Below are 22,584 nucleotides of genomic sequence, written 5' to 3'. Positions count from 1 at the left end.
CATTTAGGCAGCCAAAAATACACACGAAAAAAATGCTCATCATCACTGGCCATCAGAGAAATGCAAATCAAAACCACAATGAGATACCATCTCACACCAGTTAGAATGGTGATCATTAAAAAGTCAGGAAACCACAGGTGCTGGAGAGGATGTGGAGAAATAGGAACACTTTTACACTCTTGGTGGGACTGTAAACTAGTTCAACCATTGTGGAAGTCAGTGTGGCGATTCCTCAGGGATCTAGAACTAGAAATACCATTTGACCCAGCCATCCCATTACTGGGTATACACCCAAAGGACTATAAATCATGCTGTTATAAAGACACATGCACATGTATGTTTACTGTGGCACTATTCACAATGGCAAAGACTTGGAACCAACCCAAATGTCCAACAACAATAGACTGGATTAAGAAAATGTGGCACATATACACCATGGAATACTATGCAGCCATAAAAAATGAGGAGTTCATGTCCTTTGTAGGGACATGGATGAAACTGGAAAACACCATTCTCAGTAAACTATCACAAGGACATAAAACCAAACACCTCATGTTCTCACTCATAGGTGGGAATTGAACAATGAGAACACATGGACACAGGAAGGGGAACACCACACTCCAGAGACTGTTGTGGGGTGGGGGGAGGGGGGAGGGACAGCATTAGGAGATATACCTAATGCTAAATGACGAGTTAATGGATGCAGCACACCACTATGGCACATGGATACATATGTAACAAACCTGCACATTGTGCACATGTACCCTAAAACTTAAAGTACAATAATAATTAAAAAAAGGAAAAAAATTATTCAGAATCAATAACTTACATCCAAACTAACCATGTATCAGTACTGTTTCATTTGTCACTTTTTAGCTAAATTAAATATCCCGAAGCAACTGATCTTTCCTCCTTTATTTTTCTTTTTGAGGGAGAGTCTTGCTCTGTTGCCCAGGCTGGAGTGCAGTGGTGCGATCTCAGCTCACTTTAACTTCGCCTCTGCCTCCCGGGTTCAAGGGATTCTCCTGCCTCAGCCTCCTGAGTAGCTGGGACTACAGGCATGTGCCACCAAGCCTGGCTAATTTTTGTATTTTTAGTAGAGACTGGGTTTCCCTACGTTGGCCAGGCTGGTCTTGAACTCCTGACCTCAGGTGATCTGCCTGCCTCGGCCTCCCAAAGTGCTTGGATTACAGGTGTCAGCCATCGTGCCTGGCCACAACTGATCTTTCTACTGTTCTTCCACTACCTAAGCAAACAAATTTCTGTTGAAGGTCCATTATGTGTCAGAAATTAGAGCCATAAAGAAACAAAAGATGAGATCTCTGACTCACATGACTTCATAGAATATGCCCCTCCCCAAAACAACTGAGGAGCACACTTTGTTGAATAATGAAATAACGACAATAAACGAACCTCTGCAGGTTGAATGCTTGATTGTCTAGGGCACACGGAAACACACTTCAAAAATACTGAAAAGCAAAAATTCTTAGCCATAATGAAAGCGATTGTGATTTATTGAAACTGAAATCGGCTAGCTCTAAAAAGAGCAAAGCCGTCTCTATCCTCGATTTGCTTTCATTTCTAGCACAAATTAAGTGTTCACCAATGTCTATCAGTGATACGAAGAACTCCAATTCCACTGTTTTCCTTTAAAAGTACATATCCTTTTAAAAAATTTGTTTAAATTAAAAATTAAATGGCCAGGTGCAGTTGGCTCATGCCTATTATCCCAGCACTTCTGGGAGGCTGAGGTGGGAAGATCACATAAGGCCAGGAGTTTGAGACCAGCCTGGCCAACATGGTGAAACCCCCTCTCTACTAAAAATACAAAAATTTGCCCAGTGTGGTGGAGTGTGCCTGTAATTGTAGCTACTTGGGAGGCTGAGGCAGAATTGCTTCAACCCAGGAGGTGGAGGTTTCAGTGAGCTGAGATCGCGCCACTGTCCTCCAGCCTGGGAAACAGAGCGAGATTATGCCTCAAAAAAAAAACTTAAAGTACATTTCCTAAATGAACGGTTTATAAAGGAACAAGAGCTACTGAAAACAGTGAGGACAAACTCCTGCATGGCCAAGAGCAAAACCAGGACTCGAGTCCCACACTCTGGGAAGTGAAGAAAAGGAGCATCACGTGTTTCCAAGCTCTCAAACTGTTCCTTCAAACAACATTCTGAAGTCATCATTTCCCCCATATCCCTTGAAAGCCTTCTTTGCCTTCCATTTTTGTCATTTGTAAATTAAAATAACAAAGCACATTTCATAGACTGCCATAAAAATAAATTAGATACCACAGGTAAAAATACCTGTAGATGCATTTGGCACACAGCCCATATTCAACAAATAGTAGCTTTGTTCTGCGAATTCTAGCAACTATTCATGTATTACCTAGATTATTTCTTTTCAGACAAAGTGGCTGATGAGAGGGGAGATGATTTGGGGGAACAACGGGAAAATCTGTGAAGGGTATAGTACACACGGTAAGACAAGGTGAAAACAACACCAGAGGTCAGAGGGTGACAGAATTGTAGGCCAATTTATAGCAAGCCACTGCAATTATCTGAACTCAAGTGTTTGAGATATACTGGCTCATAAGGCATAAATGATGGATTTAGACTTTTGGACAGAACTTAGGACTTGTGGCTAACATGGCCATTGATTTTGTTTGATAGTGCCTTTCTGGAAGCCAAGCTTCTATCAGCTAGGCAATTCAAGTGGTGGCAAGGAGAAAATCAGGCAGCGTCTGTTCAGAGAATCACCACACAGCTGCCAGGCACTATACAGGGCAATATTTTCCATTGATGATGGATAGGAATTTACTGTTTAATGTCTTATTCCTTGCTACTGAGAGCAAGAAGTATGTAGTTCATGCCTTCCGTTGATGAAATCACAGTACCATTAATAATAGATGCAAACTTCCATATGGGTTAATTGTGCTGTTTCTTTCCTTCTGGCTGACCATCTTACAGACGTGTTCCAGAGAGTCACAGAGGGGCAGAAACGGAGCTAAATTGATAAAATGCTATCACTTTTGCTAGAAAAGTACCAAACTGCATATTTAATTGATGTATATTTGAAAGAGCAATGTTGGTACGTTTCAAGCTCACAAGCTGTGAGTCTTTCTGAAAAAAAAAATCACTTAAGAAATGTCATCCCTTCTGGGAGATTCCTCTAATGCTCTCAGGCAGAACTGGCTGGCACTTCCTATGATCACACACAATGTAACCTCCACTCAAAGGATAAGAAACGATTAAAGAACAAACTGTAGCCAACATTGCTCTAAGCTGGAATGTCTTTGAGTGGGGTGGAGTATGTATCTAGAATACACGCTTCCTGTGCAGTGAGGGAGCCCTTTTCCGTCTGCATTCAGCTTGGAGGTTGCTCTCTTCTCAACATACAGGCAAGGGGCTATTCATGGCCTTCCGCCACAGAGCAGAGAGTTCACAGAACAAGGAGGAAGGCAAGGAACGATGAGAGCAGCTATACCCAATGGTGCAAACAGGACTGGTTGCCAACAAACAAAGCAGGCTTCTGGCATTTTCCAGAGTATGCCTGAGAAGCTTAAGCATCACTCACATACACCGGCACAGAAGCTATTGAGAAAGCAGGTAGCCAGAGCTATAAACACATGGGTCAAAAGTTCTGTTGCACTTCAAATGTGAAATCTGAACAATCTGAGAGACTGAGGATAGACTGCAATTACTATTACAGCCTAGCCAAGGGGAACAACTTTCTAATTCTGATGGATCTAGAACTGAAAAAGAACAGGTTTAAAGACAAAAAATAAAAGGGACAAGAGAAGAGAATCAGAGAACAGTACTCCAGCACAGCTGAAAGCCAGAAACGATAAATAGGATTTGTCTTATTTAAAATATGCATGTTTAAAATATGTGTATTCTAAAACTATATGCATAAATCAACTTCTACAAAATATTTAGACAATTCACCTAATTGTTGAAGATTTGGTGTGCAGGACGGTAGTTTGGGGGCAATTTTAGTTCAGTTTCACTAAGAGTTCCTCACAGCTATTTCACCCTGGCCATTATACTTAAGATGATTCTGTCCATGTAGATTGAATATATTTTTCAGTGGCATTTTGAATTTCAGAGGGTAGGACTTTGCAGAACTCTATTTCACCTGTGAATGAGGAGAGCTTCTCTTAACTGCAATACACTGTCCTTATTTCACAAACATAGGCTCTTCTCCCACCCCGATTCTGTTATACCCAGCCCTTGACCTGGTTGAAGGGACTCGTCTAACAATTTTAAATGCAATGGTCAAATCAGGTCAGGCACAATGGCTCACGCCTGTAATCCCAACACATTGGGAGGTCAAGGCAGGCAGATCACTTGAGGCCAGGAGTTCGAGACCAGCCTGGCCAGCATGATGAAACCCCGTCTCTAAAAAAAATACAAAAATTAGCCAGGCGTGGTGGCACATGCCTGTCATCAGAGCTACTCGGGAGGCTGAGGCAGGAGAATCGCTTGAACTTGGGAGGTAGAGGTTGCAGTGAGCCAAGATTGTGCCACTGCACTCTAGCCTGGACAACAGAGTGAGACTCCATCTCAAAAAAAAAAAAAAAATCCAATAGTCAAATTAGAAAATTGAGTTTTGGTGGATCAGTTTTAAGTTGAGTTTCCCAATTCCTCCCCGAACCATGAAAGGTCTAATTCTTATCATACACCCCTTGTTTCATTTTACTCATAGTATTAGGTTGGTGCAAATGTAATCACAGTCTTTGCCATTGAAAGTAATGGTAAAAACCACAATTACTTTGGCACCAACCTAATAGTTTTGTGTCTCTGAACAAGCACTGACTGACAAAAAAATGGGAAGGCATCTCAGGGTTTTAGGCAGATGACATGAAGTGAAGAGCCTGGTAGCCATGTATGAATGGATGAAGGGAGGGGGCCCGTTGTACCTGCAGGGAGCCCCATAGGATGTCGCTATTATCCAGAAAAAATCAGGTAGTGTCTTGTCTGAGATGACACCAGTGGAGATGGCAAGAAACCAGAAGCAATAAGAGGCAGAGCAGATGGAACTTTCTAACTGGACTTGCTGGTACTATAAAAGTATCCTCCAAATAAATGGACTTCTAAGAAAAAAGTGCTGTCTGGCCCAAATAGATCAGCACTTCTATTTTCTGAAGTGTTACATCACAGAGCGCGGCTGCACTCTAGAAACACTGCACTTAACGCTGACATTTGATTTATGACAAAAATACGTTTTAAATACATCCTTTTTTTTTTTTTAAAGCTTGTTTGAATACTTCCATTGTGCATACAGGTTCAGACCTGCAACATGTCTTCTTTGAAGCAGCCTGGGCCTGGACGCTGACCAACGGTGACACCAGGAGTCCCTCCTTGGACACAGTCACCACGCTTCTACTCTCTCAGATATTAATGGTGTAATGGCCCTACTGCATGTGGATTTATAACTTTTAATATTAAACACTGTCAAAAGAATCAATAACCATGCCTGAATGAAGAGAAAGAAATCCCACCACTTCAGGATACAGAGCAATAATGGGACCCAGCAAGTTCTTTAAACTGTGACATAAATAAAGCAAAACTGCTCAGAGACACAAATGAGCAGCTTGTCGTTGGAGGAAAACGTTGGGTTTCATTCCCAAGCTTTCCTTTTTTTTTTTTTTTAAATTGACTAAGAATGTAAGAAAACCTGAGGAAATTTGCAAATTCTAAACAATTACGAGGACTATGGCAGTGACGCACCCAGGAAGTGACAGCGCTGGGAAAAGGCCTTTGCAGACAGGTCAGCCTGGGAAAGGTCTCCTCCTCTGGGTCAGCTCAGGCTTTCGCCGTCCTGCATTCCTTGATGTGAGCTGTTCATCTTAAACTGGTAAGTAAATCCATTGAAGCCATTTAAAAACCCAGAAAACACATCAGGCTCCTTGAATGAAAAAAATCAGCTTATGGCTTCATTAACTCTTCAATTTAACATGGGCCAGTCAACCTCAAGTCACCAGGATTGAGCAGATGGCCTTTGTGTAGACTGTGGTCTACAAACTTGTAACTAGTACCACTGGCTTCCCAAATTTCTCTGTTTAGTGGCCAACTGAAAACATGTGTTTTTTTTTGTTTGTTTGTTTTTAATGGGGCTGGGCATGGTGGCTCATGCCTGTAATCCCAGCACTTTGGGAGGCTGAGGCAGGCAAATCACCTGAGGTCAGGCGTTTGAGACTAGCCTGGCCAACATAGTAAAACCCCGTCTCTACTAAAAATACAAAAATTAGCTGTGGTGGCAGGCACCTGTAATACCAGCTACATGGGAGGCTGAGGCAGGAGAATCGCTTGAACCCAGGAGGCGGAGGTTGCAGTGAGCCAAAATCGTGCCATTGCACTCTAGCCTGGGCAACAAGAGCAAAACTCCAATTCCAACTCCAAAAAAAAAAAAAAAAACAAACAAACAAACAAACAAAAAAACGGAAACAAAGGAGGAAAAGGGAGAGGGAGGAAGAAAACAGTATTTCAACCCAGATCAAAGTGCAACATTACTCACTATAGTGACATCCTAGAGTTGGGACAAGTGCAATATTATTGTCAAGACACTGTTGGAGTAACTGACCTTTAAATTTTACTTAATTTGAAAAATGGAGATCTCATCTCTGCCCTTTTCATTCTCTTTTTTTTCTTTTTTTTTCTTTTTTTTTTTTTTTTCTTTTTGAGACGGAGTCTCGCTCTGTCGCCCAGGCTGGAGTGCAGTGGCGCAGTCTCGGCTCACTGCAAGCTCCGCCTCCCGGGTTCACGCCATTCTCCTGCCTCAGCCTCTCCGAGTAGCTGGGACTACAGGCGCCCGCCACCACGCCCGGCTAATTTTTTGTATTTTTTAGTAGAGACGGGGTTTCACCGTGGTCTCGATCTCCTGACCTCGTGATCCGCCCGCCTCGCCCTCCCAAAGTGCTGGGATTACAAGCGTGAGCCACCGCGCCCGGCCTGCCCTTTTCATTCTCAGAAGGTTCCACACTCAATGCCTTGAGAACGTTTGATGTAAAATTCTTGATTTTGCTAGCAACATATATTCCTGAGAGTGAAATATACACCAAGTTACTGGAATACAACGGTTATCACTTGCTTTTCTTCATAAAGAACTCTCCACGTTGAAGTCTGCCCTCTGCTTTTTCTACAGGGGATTTTCTGTCCCATGGAATCCTAGTCATAGGTTGCCTCCCAGAAATAGCGATACTTCGAGCCAGCTGCACAAGTGGTCTTTAGCTGTATTTGATCAGTAAAGTGCCTAAAATTTGTATTACTTTTAAGTCCTGGCAAACTGTAGACAAATGTTTTCAACATGTAAAATAATCTATATTCCTGTCACAGTTTCATCCGGAAGGCTATTCTTGAGGTGGTGAGGTCTAGTTGGTAAAACGATGGGTTCAGAGGCAAGAATCCATGGCTCTTCACTAAATAGCTGTGTGGGTTTGGGCAACTTACTTAACCACTCCACACCTATTTTTCCCGTCTGTGAAATGAAGGGGTTGACCAGATAACTTCCAGATGGCATCCATGCATCTGTGATTCCTTTAACTTGAAATGGATTTTATTGACTACCTATAGATCATTAACTGACAATGAAAGCTATACTTCCAGAATGGATTTTTAAAAGTATATTTTAGGCTGGGTGCAGTAGCTCACGCCTGTAGTCCCAGCACTTTGGGAGGCAGAGGTGGGTGGATCATTGAGGTCAGGAGTTCAAGACTAGCCTGGCTAACATGGTAAAACCCCATCTCTAATAAAAAAAAATGTGTATTTTATATGCATTTGCAGACATCCATCTATCTATCTATCTATCTATCTATCTATCTATCTATCTATCTATCTATCGAAAGACAGAATGAATTTCATTTCACGTCCTTCAAAGTTTAAAAGAGAACTCTAGGTCCAGCATGGTGGCACATGCCTGTAATCCCAGCACTCTGGGAGGCCAAGGCAGGCAGATTGCTTGAGCTCAAGAGTTTGATACCAGCCTGCACAATATGGCCAGCCCATCTCTACTAAAAACACAAAAATTAGCCAGGCATGGTGGTGTGTGCCTATAGTCCCAGCTACTTGAGAGGCTGAGGTGGTAGTATTGCTTAAGCCTGGAAGGCAGAGGCTGCAGTGAGCCAAAATCACACCACTACACTCCAATCTGGGTGACAGAGTGAGACCCTGTCTCAAAAAAAAAAAAAGAGAGAGAGAGAGAGAGAGAATTCTGGGACGGAAGGGTGGTTTGAACAAAACCCCAATGCCAGGCACAGCAGCTCAAGCCTGTAATTCCAGGACCGTGAGAGGCTAAGGTGGAACAATTGTTTGAGTCTCGAAGTTTGAGACCAGCCTGGGCAACATAGCAACGCCTTGTCTCTACAAAAATTAGCTGGGCATGGTGGGGCACTCCTGTGGTCCAAGCTACTCTGGAGGCTGAGGTGGGAGGATCACTTGAGCCTGCGAGGTTGAGGCTGAGGCTGCAGTAAGCCTTAATCACACCCCTGCACTCCAACCTGGCCAACAAAGTAAAACCTTGTCTTTAAAAAATAAAAAATAAAAATAAAAAAAGGAAGAACCCAAAACTTGGAGTCTTGGCTCCAATCTTTTCTGGCTGTGTGACTGTGGAGCATTTAAAAGCTTCTCATGACTTAGTTTCCTCACTTGAAAACTGGAATATCTGCCTGATTAACTACATAAGATTTGAAATAAAAAGCAAGTGAAACGATACTGAAAAGCACCACTTAAATAATAAAGTACCAGGTCGGGCATGGTGGCTCAGGCCTGTAATCCCAGCACTTTGGGAGGCCGAGGCGGGTGGATAACGAGGTCAGGAGTTCGAGACTAGCCTGGCCATCACAGTGAAATCCTGTTTCTCCTGAAAATACAAAAATCAGCCAGGTGTGGTGGCATGCGTCTGTAGTCCCAGCTACTCAGGAGGTTGAGGCAGGAGAATCGTTTGAACTCGGGAGGCAGAGGTTGCAGTGAGCCGAGGCCGTACCATTGCACTCCAGCCTGGGCAACAGAGCGAGGCTCCATCTCAAAATAATAATAATAATAATAATAATAATAATAATATTATACAAATGTTCAGGATTATGATTATTAAACTGATAAGAACAGACACTACACTTGTTCTTAGCCAAAAGGCCGAGAAGCGATAGGATTATGATTATACATTAAACGTTGAATTATTTCCAAATATTTGCTGAGTATCCTAGGACAAATCAGCATAAACTTTTCTTTCAAAAAATTAGCAATAAGGGGCTTAAGTTTATGAACCAAACTGAAGCTATAATTTGCTTAACCTGTAAATGAATTTCTTCATTTGAGGCCTGTGATTATTAAAAGTAGATTGACAGCTGCAATTGACATCACAACTCATTAGGTTTTTGGAAATGATGCACCAAAGTGACTACAGCTACAGGAGGTCCTCATTATCCATGGATAAGCAGTACTGGAAATGACGTTTTCGATGAGTGTGCTTCCTACAGTACGTTAGCCTTCATGATGACCTTCAGTGCTTTCCAATACTCAAATCCTTGTGTAGCCCCCTTCTACCCTGTACCAGAGCTGGTCTGTGAATCACTTTAACCAACAGCACGTGAATAAAGTGATGCAAAGCCAGTTTGGGACCCATATCATTGGAAGCAGCGTCTGCTTTTGTGCCTTGTGAAACCTTGAGTTGCAATGTAAGAAGTCTGGCTACCTTCCTACATGGAGAAGAGGAGGCCCTGAGACAATATGGAGAGAAAGATAGAGGCTCCAGCCATCCCAGGGCCCCCAATCATCTCGGCCTCGCAGCCGTCCCTGTGAAGGTAGAAGATTAAGTGAGTTATCCTGGACTTTCTAGTCTAGCCAAGATCCCAAATGACGTCAGGCCCAGCTAAATGCAACAGGCAGAGTCTCACCAACCCACAGAATGATGAGGGACAATACAATGGTGGTTGTTTGTAACCTCTGGCTTAGGGTTGGTGCTATAAATGTGTGTGTTCCTCCAAAATTCCTATGTTGAAATCCTAATCCCCAGTAACAGTATTAGCAGGTAGGGCCTTTGAGAGGTGATCAACTCATGAAGGTAGAGGCTTCATAAATGGAATTAGTCCCTTTATTAAAAAGACCCCAAAGAGCTCTCTCCTTCCTTCCACCATGTGAAGACCCAGCAAGATGACCATCTGCAAATCAGGACATAGGCCCTCATGAGACACCAAATCTGCCAGGGCTTCGATCTTAGACTTCTCAGCCTTCAGAATGATGAGAAATAAATTTCTGATTTGTTTTGTTTTGTTTTGTTTTGTTTTGTTTGAGATGGAGTCTCACTTTGTCACCCAGGCTGGAGTGCAGTGGCGCGATCAAGGCTCAGTGTAACCTCTGCCTCCCGGGTTCAGGTGATTCTCCTGCCTCAGCCTCCTGAGTAGCTGGGATTACAGGTGCACGCCACCATGCCCAGCTAATTTTGTGTATTTTTAGCAGAGACGGGGTTTCACCATGCTGGCCAGGCTGGTCTCCAATTCCTGACCTCATGATCCACACACCTTGGCCTCCCAAAGTGCTGGGATTACAGTCGTGAGCCACCACACCTAGGCAAATTTCTGTTTTTCTGTAAGCCACCCAGGCTATATGATTCTGTTAGAGCACTCCGAATGGGTAGGCGGTTTGTTACATAGCAGTAGATAATCAAAATATAGAGACCAACACCAAATAATATGTCATTTTTAAAGGGCTTAAGATTTTACGATAAAAAAAATCAAAATAAGTCATCATTATAAATATGCCCTAATGGTTAGAACAAAGAATTAGTTGAGTGTTAGATTTGGTGGGGAGGGAAGATAATTTTTCTGACAAAATTATGTGAGACTACATTCTTTTCTTGACTTTTGTACCCCAGTGATGAAAAAAGTTTTGCAAAAATATTTTTGAAGACTATCATTTTTTTTTTTTTACCAAGGTCCTCTATTAACTGATTGTTATGCAACTTCTTCTATTCTGAAGCACTTGTCTTGATACCATTCCTACCAATTTCTCCTCTTGGGCTGTTAAGGGTCTAACTCCTGGGTTCAAAGAATTTTCTTGCCTCAGCCTTTCAAGTACCTGGGATTACAGGCACATGCCACCACAACTGGCTAATTTTTGGTATTTTTAGTAGAGATGACAGTCCACTGTGTTGGCCAGGCTGGTCTCGAATTCCTGACCTTGTCATCTGCCCGCCTTGGCCTCCCAAAGTGCTGGGATTACAGGCCTGAGCCACTGCGCCTGGCCAAGTACTTTATTATTTAAGTAGTGCTTTTAGGTATCATTTTACATGCTGTTTACTTCAAATCTTATGTGGTTAATCAGGCAGATATTATTCCAGTTTTCAAGTGAGGAAACTAAGTCATGAGAAGCTTTTATATGCTCCACAGTCACACAGCCAGACTTTGGCTTTGGAGGTATTTTGGCATTTCTCCAGTATCTCTTTCAGCAGCTTCATAACAAACTGCATCTTTAAGGTTTTCAGTTTTAGTTTGCAATCTCTTTGCATCATATTACTTGATATTTATGAGCATTTACAGTATTTAGCCAGACACAAAGGAAAAGATGCACAGATGCAAGGCAGGAACAGAAAGTGGTATTAAGGACATAGGAATGCTTACGGGAGAACTGTTTTTTTTCAGACGGAGTCTCACTCTATCGCCCAGGCTGGAGTGCAGTGGTGCGATCTCGGCTCACTGCAACCTCCGCCTCCCGGGTTCAAGCGCTAGGATAACTAATTTTTAATAGTCCGTTCATTTGTGCATAGATATGGTTTATCTAAGTAACTAACTGGAGTGTGGTGGAGAGGAGGACTCATAATGAATACATCATGAGGTTCCACAGTATATCCCAGCACTGCGTGGATTTGTCTTCCTTTGACTTCATCAGGGGCTTCGTCAGGTTAGAGGTGGGGTGGGCAGAAGGTCTCCTTTATCCCCAATAGTTATATAGTATCTAGTATTTAGTTGGCATCAGTGAGACTCAATTGAACTGAATAGAGGGAAGGAAAGTATAATAACTAGTTTAAATCTAATTAAAGAATGAAAGAGCCAAACGGTTTATTCTAAAGTGAATAAAGTACAATGTGCTTTAACTCTAAAATTCCAATAAAGTTTTTTCCTTTTTTTTTTGTTGAAGTTTGCAAGGAAATTGGGCATGTAATATGGAGAGCTATGCCCTAAGACCTACTCAATTAAATTACTCTACAAATAATTACTTTTTCTTTTATGTCCAGACAAACATGAAGTCTGGTTTAAATTTTGACTTCTTAGTGAGAAATGAAAAGAATAGAAGCTACGTACATAAAATTCTCACTTCTACAAACTAAACCTGAAGCACAGTGTATTTTTTATAAATTCCAGAGGGTACAACATAATAGAAAACTGTTCAAATTTCAAAAAGCTGTCTAGAGGTCCAAATTCCAAAGAAGTAAAGTATTTATTAGGAATTACTATCCCCACATAAGCCCCAAAACACGGTGGGGGAGAAGGACTGTATTAATCTGTTCTCACGCTGCTAATAAAGATATAACTGAGACTGGGTAATTTATAAAGGGAAGAGGTTTAATGGACTCACAATTCCATATGGCTGGGGAGGCCTCACAATCATGGCGGAAGGCAAATGAGGAACAAAGCCATGACTTACATGGCAGCAGGCAAGAGAGCTTGCACAGGAGAACTCCCATTTATAAAAACAGCAGATCTCGTGAGATTTATTCATTACCAGGAGAACAGTAAGGGGGAAACAGCCCCCGTGATTCAATTATCTCCACCTGGCCCCACCATTGACACGTGGGGATTATTACAATTCAAGATCAGATGTGGGTGGGGACACAGTCAATCCGTATCAGGCATACATGATTCCAGTTTTATCGTGGGATAAATGCTAAATAATAAAAATAATATCTATATAATATTTAAGGAACTTATACTAGCAATGCAAGAAACACCAAATAACCAATTGCAATTTTTTATTTATAGATATCCAGCTACACATTCAAGAAAAAATCTTTCCATTTAAAATGGTAACTTAGTCTTTAAAAGTTAGCAGTAGTCATATTGTGGGAATCCAATAGAAAGCATCACTTGAGAGACAGTTACAACAAATCCAGCCCATTCACTGACTTGTTTGTGAAAACAGGAAGATTGTAGTGAGCGTGGAGATATGACAACCTCCTAGCCACAACGCTGGCAAAAGTGCAAATTTGCCCAACTTGTCTGAAAAGTAATTTAGCAGTAAGTATCCCGAGTCTTAAAAATGTTGCCCTGCTGGTGAGAATCTGTCTTAAGGGAATATTTTGACATGTGTAAAAAAGATTTATGCTCAAAGAGTCCATTATGGCATTATATAGAATGGCAACAAAATGTCTTATAACATAGGAATGTTTACATATAAACAGGATGGAACATTACACAACCATTCAATTATATTTGCAAAGAATATTTAATGACATAGAAAAATGCTCTTATATTCTGTATGCTCTTTGATGTAAAGAAAAAAATGAGGGAAATAAAGAAAAATGCTCCTATTACCTGAAAAAGCAAAACACAAAACTAGTTTAAGTATATTAAGTGCGATAAAAATTTATACGGAGTGTATGTATCTACACATAAATAGGACTTAACAGCCAGAGATACTAAAATGTTAAGCTTATCTTTGAGCGGGAGGAGTGAAGATCGACCATTTTTATTCCTTCATTACACTTTAATGTATTTTCCAGTTTTTACTGTTTATGACATTTATAATCAGTAAAAGGGAGTAAAATGAGAAAAGATCAATGTTACTAGTGTAAATCCATCGGATGCTTACACTAATGTCACAGGTAAAATAGTAAAATACAGATTTTGAATCCCCCAACCAAAACACACAGACAGGCAACGAGTTACGAACTCAAGAGCTATTTCAAATTCTTTATTATCACAAAGTTGCTAATTGCCTGTCTTGCCTGAGACCTGATATTGTTCCTGCACAATATTTCAGATCCAATTACATGCCTTTCTAGTGCTATGGTTCATTTTAATTCAATTCAAGCTGTTTGAGGTAGTCCATCGCTGAGTGATTTTGACTTTGGTGGAAGTCTTGAAGCCCAGTGACAATTCTGGAAAAAGCTCCATGGCCTGAATAATTCTTATCACAGTTAAACCAGACCAGGAACAAGATCTCATTTGAACACACTCATGTGAGGGGTTAGCAGCGGAAATGGAGGCGGGGGTGTTGTGAAGGGAACTTCCTAATCATAAATTAGGAAGTGTCAGTCATCATTTTTAAGTCAAAAAAAAAAAAAAAGAATCAAGAACAATAAATTTTAAGTAAAGATAAACCATAAAAATAGAACCATAGAAAGAAACCTTTTTAAAGAACAGATCCATAAGAAGAATTTTTTTTGTTTTTTTTTTGAGATGGAGCCTTGCTCTGTCGCCCAGGCTGGAGTGCAGTGGCACAATCTTGGCTCACTGCAACCTCCACCTTCCGGATTCAAGTGATTCTCCTGCCTCAGCCTCCCAAGTAGCTGGGATTACAGGCACCTGCCACCACACCCAGCTAAGTTTTGTATTTTTAGTAGACATGGGGTTTCACTCTGTTGGCCAGGCTGGTCTTGAACTCCTGACCTCAAGTGATCCGCCTGACTCGACCTCCCAAAGTGCTGGGGTTACAGGCGTGAGCCACTGCTCCCTCCCAAAAAACCTTTTTAATGGAGGGCGAACAGCCTCAACAAGATGAAATAAAAAGTTACTATGGATTTGATAAATATGTATTAAGCAGTTAATAAGTGTAAGATGCTATGAGAGGCAGGTAAGGTCTACGGGAGATACAAAGATAGATAAGAGTCCTGTGGCTTCACTTGGAGGCTGGGAACCAACAACAATGCCTTTTGTTCATTGACTAAGCTTCTGCTATGTGTTGCTTAAAGCACTTTACATCTCTTATCTCAAATTCTCATGAATGCATTGCTGGCTTGATATTCTATGAGGAAAGTAAGGCCAAGAAAAGTTAAGAAACTTGCCCCTGGACCGAAAGGCTGCGATTCCAACCTGAGTCTGCTTAGAGAATGCAAAATATTGACTATGAACAGCACTTCATACAGAGTTCTGTTAAGATTAATTAGACCAGTTTAGCCAACAATGACAATAGATAGCAGCCTTATTGGAAAATTACCATGTGCCAAGCCCAGCACTTGGTAATTTACATGACATGTCTACATTTTTCACATTCTCTCTGATGCAACATCTACAAATGCTCTTATTTAAACAAACAAACAAAAAAAAACCAGCCAGGCATGGTGGCTCATGCTATAACCCCAGCACCACTTTGGGAGGCTGAGGCAGGAGGACTGTTTGAGCCCAGGAGTTCGCAATCAGCCTGGGCAACAAAGTGAGACCTCATCTCTAGAAAAAAAAATCCCCAAATTAGCCAGCCATGGTGGCACACACCTGTGGTCCCAGCTACACAGGAAGCTGAGGCAGAAGGATCACTTGAGCCTGGACTCGAGGCTATAGTGAGCCATGTTCATGTTCTCAGAAACAAACAAGAAAACAAAACAAACTCAGATTTCATCCAAGACTCCTGCCTCACCCACACCCACTCAGTTTCTAAATCCTGTAAATTCCACCACTTTAATAGCTCTTTGATTCATCTTTTCCCCTTCATTCTCACAGTCACGATCTTAGTAGGAACCACCATCATCTCACAGATGGATTCCAGTAAAAGCTTCTCAGCAGTCTCTCTGGCTTTGCAATCCACCTTAGGAAGCCTATACAGCGCTCTTTCTAAAACGCAGACATGAATGTGTCTCTCCCTGAGTCTTCTTCTAATCTTAAAAAACAAATCTGAACATAGAGCCTGATAGTACCCTGTGAACCCACTCTGCACTCGCCTGCCCTTCCCTGGACTTCATCTTCTCCCCTGTCCCAAGGTCTCTGAGCAGTTTTCTGTCTCTTTGCTCTCAGCTTGCAAATCCAGCCTACTCCCACTCTGCCTCCCTAACCCTTTCCCAGTCCTGGCCAACTTCTACTCGGCCTTCAGCACTCTTCCTAACTAGCAGACTGTCCTGTGGTTCCTCCTTGTTGCTCAAGCAATACAGGTAAGATGTCAATTCTAGGTACTCTCATAGCACCTCAAGTTTCACCTTAATAATGCACTTCTGTTTTTTTTTTTTGGATTTTTTTCTTTTAAGAGACAGGGTCTCACTCTGTCACCCAGGCTGGGGTACGGTGGTATGATCGTAGCTCACTGCAGCCTCAAACTCCTGGGCTCAAGCGATCCTCCCACCTCAGCCTCCTGAGTAGTTGGGACTACAAGTGCATGCTGCCACACCCAACTATTTTTTTTTATTTTCTATAGAGAAAGGGGTCTCCCTATGTCGCCCAGGCTGGTTTTGAACTCCTAGACTCAAGGGATCCTCCCACCTTGGCCCCCAAAGTACTGGGATTATAGGCATGAGCCACTGCACCCAGCTACCTTCTTCTGTTTTATGTCTTTTCCATCAGACTGTGAGCTCGTTGGGGCAAGTCACATCTTCTTTGCCTCTCAATCTCCAGTTCCCTGCAGTGCCTGGTACATAGTATGTATTTAGCGAACATCTAGATGCTTGCTCGTTTTAGTCCAGCGTTATCCACAAAGGGTTTGAGGAGACTTGCACAAAGGAAGCACAAAATAAAGAAAACAAAAATTAAAGCAGAAGCAAACAAATTATAAATAGAAGTGGAATTAGCACTAGAAAAGAACAACATAAATGTGTAGTTAATAGAGGTTAAAAGTTATTTTTTAAAAAAAGAGCTAAACATTTTCCTGGAATCTTTTTTGTTTTGAGATGGAGTTTTGCTCTGTCACCCAGGCTGGAGTACGGTGGCTTGATCTTGGCTCACTGCAACCTCCGCCTCCCGAGTTCAAGTGATTCTCCTACCTCAGCCTTCCAAGTAGCTGGCATTACAGGCGTCTGCCACCATACTCGGCTAATTTTTGTATTTGGAGATGCGGTTTCGCCGTGTTGGCCAGGTGGGTCTCAAACTCCTGACCTAAAGTGATCTGCCCGCCTCTGCCTCCCAAAGTGCTGGGATTACAAGCATGAGCCACCATGCCTGGCCATTTTCCTGGAATCTTTATTTAATATATTTCTGACAATAGATAATTCTGAGATCACAGCACAGCCCTTTTATGGAATATCACATTATTTTCCCAAATCGGAAGATCTAAAAATTATTAAAAAGCATGGAAAATGTTTTTCCAAAAGTGTTTGGGCTCTGGATTTTGAAGCCAGGTTTGTTTTTTCAACTTTCCTGTATCTTCACACTCCAAGTCCTCAGAAGGCAGCAAATATACTATTTTATTTTACTATTATTATTTTTTGAGATGTAATTTTACTCATGTTGCCCAGGCTGGAGTGCAATTGCACACTGCAACCTCCATCTTCTGGGTTCAAGCAATTCTCCTGCCTCAGCCTCCCGAGTAGCTGGGATTACAGGCACCCACTACCACACCTGGCTAATTTTTGTATTTTTACTAGAGACAGTGTTTCACCATGTAGGCCAGACTGGTCTTGAACTCCTGATCTCAGGTGATCCACCCACCTCAACCTCCCAAAGTGCTGGGATAATAGGCGTGAGTCACTGCACCTGGCAGCAAATGTACTATTTTAGATTATTCTTCTGTACCCAACTACATAGGAATACATAGCCTTTTTAAGTTTTGGTTTTTTGTTTTTGTTTTTTTTAACTTTCCCTTACTATCCACAGTAGTGCCCTCTTATCCAAAGAAAATCTGTTCCAGGGCCCCCAGTGGATGCGTGGAACCGCAAATAGTATCTAACCCTGTAGAGACTATGTTTTTGTCCCATATATACATACTTATGATAAAGTTTAATTTATAATTTAGGCACAGTAAAAGATTAACAACAATAACTAATAATAAAATAGAAGAATCATAACAATATGCTGGAATAAAACTTACATGAATGCAGTTTCTCTCCTCTCTCTCTTTCTGCCTTAAAATATCTTCATATTTTCAGACTGTGGTTGACTACAGGTAACTGAAACCACAAAAAGCAAAACCATGGATAAAGGGAGAGTAGTGTAAGAGCCAGAATCTTGAGCATATAAAAAATAACAGCAAGTGACTTCATCTCCAAAGACATTTCCTATCTGCATTGGTGGAAGTCAACTGAAAATCAGAAAACTAAAAATACTTAGTAAAATTACTGCAGGTGACTCATGGCCACAGGTCATCCTTTGTAAGAAGTAAAACTGGATAATGGCTCCTAGGCAAATGTTTTAAATGTATAGACCATCTACAGGAATTTCTTGCTAAGGCCGTTTAATTTTTAAATAAACTTTGAATCACAGAAAGGCTGTATGATTCAGTTGCACAAATAACAATACAGTATATCTAAAAGGTATTTCCCACACAAGTCTCCCCAGGTCCTTTGAAGATCACACAGTAGACTCTCCGAGAAAAGTCTTGATTTCGGCTACTATGTTTTGCTAATCCAGAGTTTAAAAGAATCAGGCCAGGTCCAGTGGCCCATGCCTGTAGTCCCAGCACTTTGGGAGGCAGAGACAGGTGGATCACTTCAGGCCAGGAGTTTGAGACTAGCCTGGCCAACATGGCAAGACCCCATCTCTACTAATAATACAAAAATTAGCTGGGCGTGGTGGCCCATGCCTGTAATCCCAGCTACTTGGGAGGCTGAGTCACGAGAATCACTTGAACAGGGGAGGCAGAGATTGCAGTGAGCTGCGATGGTGCCACTGCACTGCAACCTGGGTGACAGGGCAAAATTCTGTCTCAAACAATCAGTGCAGGTACCTGATTTAGATGGTCTAACCTAGCCTGTTTGGTGTAAAAAAAAAAATGGTAGTTATCACAGAAAAAGGTCTGACAGCCACTAGCAGGGGGCTCAGAGACTTTTCCATTCTGACTGTAACCCTTGCCTTGCTTGGGTCTGCTATCTGCCTGGACACCTGTCTGGGAAACTCAACACCATAATTGATGAAAAGGACAGCTGTACTTGTAACTAGACTTTGTTTTGATAACTAATTCCATTCCCATGCTTGGAACACTATGTACAACTCTAAGCTATAACAGTGATATGGTTTGGCTCTGTGTCCCCACCCAAATCTCATCTCAAATTGTAATCCCCATCATCCCTACATATTGAGGGAGGGAACAGATGGGAGGTGACTGGATCATGAGGACGGTTTTCCCCATGCTGTTCTCATGATAGTGAGTGGGTTCTCACAAGATCTTACGGTTTTATGAGGCAGTTTTCCCTGCTCTCACTCGCCCTCTCTCTCCTGCTGCCATGTACGACATGCCTGATTCCCCTTCCACCATAATTTCACGTTTCCTGAGGCCTCCCCAGACAGGCAGAACTATGAGTCAATTAAACCTCTTTCCATTATAAATTACCCAGGCTTGGGTAGTATCTTTATAGCAGTGTTAGAATGAACTAATACAAACAGCAATTGCACAGAGGCAGATGCTCAATAAATGTCTGCTCAACCAATGAGCAAATATTTAGTTCTGTTCTATCCACCCTTCAATTCCACACTGATGGAATGTAATTTCAGCCACAAGCAAACCTGTTTTCATTGGCATTATGTCCTCTTTATAGGCTTGTGACCAACAATCTTTATGCTTCCTGAAATATTAAGAAAAACTGCTTTGATTTACAGATCTGAGGGGGTAACTTGGGTCTTAAGTTCTCAGGGCATAGGAAGGGAATACAAGGAAATCAGCTTTCCAAACATGTGCTCATTTCACCTGCATACATTTCAATTGAATGTTGCAAATGTTTGCTGAGTATCTACTAACTTCAACTGAAGATATGCAGGGAAACAAAGATGAAAAAGAAACAATCCTGGCCCTAGGAGAGGAGCCACCAACACAGTGTCTAGCAAATATATGGTAAGCATTCAATGAGACATTCATTGTTTTTCTATATTCATAGGATACTTATGATTCAAAGCAGAGTGCAGTAAATGTTCGGAGAGAGGTACTGATATGGGTTGGCCGTGTCCTCACCCAAATCTTATCTTGAATTGTAGCTCCCACAATTCCCATGTGTCATGGAGGGACCCAGTGGGAGATAATTGAATCACGGGGGTGGGTCTTTCTCATGCTGTTCTCGTGATAGTGTTTAAGTCTCATGAGATCTGATGGTTTTATAAGGAAGAGTTCCCCTGCATGAGTTCTCTCTTCCCTGCTGCCATGTAAGATGTGACTTTGCTTCTCCTTCCCTTCCGGCCATGATTGTGAGGCCTCCCCAGCCATGTGGAACAGTGAGTCAATTAAACCTCCTTTCTTTATAAATTACCCAGTCTCAGGTATGTCTTTATCTGGAGCATGAAAATGGACGGATGCAGGTACAAAGCAAGTGCCCTGTGAGGTTGGTATGGACAACATTCACTGATACTGGAGGAATGAGAAGGCTTCCTGGAGGAGGTGGCATGTCACAGAGACATTCTGATGATATGAGCAATGAGGAGCATGTTTCCAGACTTTAAAGCATCCCGTAATGGCTGATTGTAGGTTGCACATTAGCTTACAGTGAAAAATACTGACACAAGGGCTTGGCCCAGAGGATAAGAACTACATTAGGGCAATCATTAAGTAGGCAGTTGGAGTATAGGTTGAAAGCTGGAGAAACCGGAGACCAGGAGATGAGTCAGGAAACAAAAGTAATTTTCCTTGTTCCTCAGGGATCTTAAAAGCAGGACTGTGTTTCAGGGGAAACACAAGCCTGAATAAATACTCTTATCCCCCCTGCTCCAACTTATAAAAGTATTGTAATAATCATAGTTTGAAAACAAAATAGGAAAGCCTTCAAAGTTGAATAAAACCAGCATGACCTGAATACCTAACTGATCTCTCAAATGTGTTTATTGATAGGAAAAAAGTTAAATTAAAATGCTTAGAACAATTAGAAAGTTCTTAGGAATTGAATTCCGAACTCTCAAGCCCACAACGATGACCACTATTAATAAAGTATTGTATGGAAGTGTCTTCATAAAACTCTGACTATATTAAACCCTCAGCTTTCTATATTGCTGGTTTCATTACCTTCAAAAGATTATGGAAGATCAGAAGTGTTATCTACTATAATAATGCTGTGTGTTTCTCTGAAGAGCTTAGATCCTCTACACACTTTAATTAAATCTCCTAATGTACTGGTGAAATAGGCAAGGGATCAACAGAAGGTGAGTCATCAAAAACAGTGGAAGACCGGACCATCGGATGTACTTTGAGATGAAATCCACTTTTATTATTATTGTTCCCATTTCACCAATGAGGAAATGGGGTTATTATTGAGACAAGGATGATGAGCTGTATTCCACTTTCACTAAAGGCAGAATCCACTGCTATAGGTTCCGTAAGCAACTCGTGGGAGACCTTTAAAAATAGTATAACAACCACGACCTCTGAGATTTCTCCTTTGGGAGTCAATCAACACTTATTAATAAACACCTAAAATGTGGGCCAAAGAAAATATGCATTGGCTGGGCGTGGTGGCTCATGCCTGTAATCCCAGCAGTTTGGGAAGCTGAGGTGGGTGGATCACCTGAGGTCAGGAGTTCGAGACCAGCCTGGCCAACATGGCGAAACTCTGTCTCTACCAAAAATACAAAAATTAGCCAGGCATGGTGGCACCCGTCTGTAATCCCTGCTACTCGGGAGGCTGAGGCAGGAGAATTGCTTGAACTCGGGAGGCAGAGGTTGCAGTTAGCCATGCATCACCTGTTTCTTATAAAAGAACACAGGACAAGAATCCCAATTTATCATGATAATCCCAATTATCATTTATCATGATAATCTCTTAGCTTTAATTAAGTGGTTTATCAGGAGCTTGGCTGAGTTCTTCCCTCTGTCTCCAAGTTTCCCTCTGCTTGAGAGATGATCGAGCATCAGTATTTTATTTTTTATTTTTTTATTTTTTTAGACGGAGTCTCGCTCTGTCACCCAGGCTGGAGTGCAGTGGCACAATCTTGGCTCACTGCAACCTCTGCCTCCTGGGTTCAAGCGATTCTCCTGCCTCAGCCTCCCGAATAGCTGAGACTACAGGCGCCTGCCACCAAGCCCGGCTAATTTTTTGTATTGTTAGTAGAGACGGGGTTTCACCATGTTAGCCAGGATGGTCTCAGTCTCCTGACCTTGCGATTTGCCCTCCTCAGCCTCCCAAAGTGCTGGGGTTACAGGCATGACTCATCACGCCCGGCAGGCATCAATCTTAAGGAGGTAATGTTAAGAGTAGATATGTGGCCAGGCACGGTGGCTCATGCCTGTAATCCCAGCACTTTGGGAGGCTGAGGCAGGTGGATCACTTGAGGCCAGGAGTTTGAGACCAGCCTGGCCTACATGGTGAAACCCCGTCTCTACTAAAAATACAAACATTAGCCAGGCATGGTAGTGCATGCCTGTAATCCCAGCTACTCAGGAGGCTGAGGCAGGAGAATCACTTGAACCTGGCAGCCGGAGGCTACAATGTGCTGAGACTGCATCACTGCACTCCAGCCTGGGCAACAGAGCGAGACTCTGTCTCAAAAAAAAAAAAAAAAAAAAGTAGATTATGTGGAAGACAGTACAAACCGCAGGGCTGGAAAAC

At 42.0% G+C, this 22,584-nt stretch overlaps 1 non-coding gene across 1 annotated transcript; it reads right to left on the bottom strand.

The window, feature by feature from the left end:
• Nucleotides 1–8,954: 8,954 nt before the first annotated feature.
• LOC116477919 (U2 spliceosomal RNA) lies at nucleotides 8,955–9,137 on the bottom strand. The gene has a single exon (XR_004250682.1). It is a non-coding gene; the product is annotated as a U2 spliceosomal RNA (small nuclear RNA).
• Nucleotides 9,138–22,584: the final 13,447 nt, after the last annotated feature.

Source organism: Hylobates moloch, unplaced genomic scaffold (genome assembly GCF_009828535.3).
Source record: "Hylobates moloch isolate HMO894 unplaced genomic scaffold, HMol_V3 SCAFFOLD_2, whole genome shotgun sequence".
NCBI lineage: Eukaryota > Metazoa > Chordata > Mammalia > Primates > Hylobatidae > Hylobates > Hylobates moloch.
The sequence above is the reverse complement of the archived record's forward strand: the minus strand, read 5'-3'. Positions and strand labels throughout refer to the sequence as shown.